Here is a 1981-nt window from a genome sequence, read left to right on the forward strand (position 1 = left end):
CTATCTATCTATCTATCTATCTATCTATCTATCTATCCAGATAGATAGATAGATAGTCTCGAGATAGAGGGAGAGACTGTATCTCTATATCTATATCTATTGAGAGAGAGATTACATGATTAAGTATTGTTCTGGGAATAAAGTCTTGAAGGATTGGGGTTTAGATGTTTTATTGTTCTGCAATTTAAAAAAATATATATATTCTTCCCTGAGAATCTGGCCTGTACATGTGGTGACTGAGTGAGCTGGTTATTCACATAATTCCAACATACCATGAAAATTTTCTTCAAGTACAAGGGAAAGTAGCATTAGTCCTAGTTGCAATATCAAGGTGAACATTGCACCCTGTTGAAAAGCAGCTGATTTATGATCCATGGGAAATGATTTCACCCCACAGGCTGTTTTAGTGTGGAACTTTACTGATGATAAAATATAAATCTACTGTCTACTAGCCTGCTTGGTTTTATAACTATTTTTCTAACAACTTGAGAATCTTTCTGTTGGGGAATAACACTAGTTTTTTCTTTTAATTTATTTCTAATGTTCAAGTCTTGGTATTTTAATCTGTCTCCTGCATAAACTTGAGAAGCTGGAAATTAATAGTCTCTGTGAAGTTAGCCTTTTTAGACAGCTGCTGACTTCTTTCAAAGGAGTTCTGAGCAAGGTTAAGGAAAATAGAAGATGATTCAGCATCTATTTACCTCCTTCCTTCACCCCCCCCCCTCTTTTTTTTGCTGAGTAAGTTTAACTTAGGACTTAGCAAACCAGAATTGCTTATTGAATATCTAGTTCTGCTACTGTTGAGGCCCAATTAAAAATGGAATATGTTTTGCTATTCTATCTACATGTTCCAGATTTAAGATCTTACTTCATTCTAAAACCATTTTTCTGTATGAACAAATCCCCCCCTTTTCAAGCCCCTGTACATGGGCAGATTGAAATATCTTGAATTTCTTCAAGGAGAAATATAATCGTAATTAACATGCTTTCATCCAATACCGACTTTATTAAAGGATTTTCAGTCTAGCTCTATTCTCCTCCAACAGGACAAAGCAGCTATATGCAACTTTAGCTGTTGGTGGAGAAAATTCCAGCATTGGACAATTGCTGAGTAGCAGAAAACTATTACAGGTGCTTCTACATTTACCCACTTCTGTTCCTACAAAAGCAAAAGAGGGTCATTCCTATACTCACTTCATTCTAGTCCTTATGCAACTGGGATATAAGTTAGAACATTGATCTCTGAGGATGATTTATATTTTTTAAAGATTTAGCTCAGCCTCTGATGCTTACTGCCTGGGAGGAGCAGAACAGAACATTTCCACCCTCTTAGCAACCTTTTCTGCACTGAGCAGAGCATTAACACAGCCCAAGACTTTTATTTATTTTGTCTTATGATGAAGAAAGTTGAAGATCTAGTTTTGATCTCCATTATCTTGGTGTTCAGAGGAAGTAAATGTACATCTAGGGAGAATGAGGTTAAAATCAAAGCTGGATTTTATTATGGCCAACTCATGATCTCCGTGTTTTATCTAGTGCTTCATAGGAAAATAAATTAATCTTTTCTCTGAAAAAGGAATGCATAAAAAATATGCATTTTATGCTAAAGACTGGGTTCTGAGTATGCACATTGGGCATATATTACTTCAGTTTTAATGTATCATTTTCTGAGGGCTTCTCCATCTTACCTTTAGCAGAATTTTTTTTGCAGAGCAGAGTCCTCTGAATATGCTTAGTACATCTGAAATCAGACTTGCATTCAAATGACATTTGCCGCTTTTATCCAAATCCAAGATGACTGAATTTAAGATGTCTCCTGAATAATTACATTCTACAGATGGAAAAGGTATAAATTTGTTATAATTTTCCATGGCTGGAGTCTAATTTTTGGAGAGTCTCGTTAAATTCATCCTCCCCACTGCTGCAGTGGGGGAAGCATCAATAGGGGGCCAGGTGGTGGTTGGGGAAGTGGCAGGGAGGG

The sequence above is a fragment of the Gavialis gangeticus genome, unplaced genomic scaffold, assembly GCF_001723915.1.
Source record: "Gavialis gangeticus isolate Ggan-Ray unplaced genomic scaffold, GavGan_comp1, whole genome shotgun sequence".
Lineage (NCBI taxonomy): Eukaryota > Metazoa > Chordata > Crocodylia > Gavialidae > Gavialis > Gavialis gangeticus.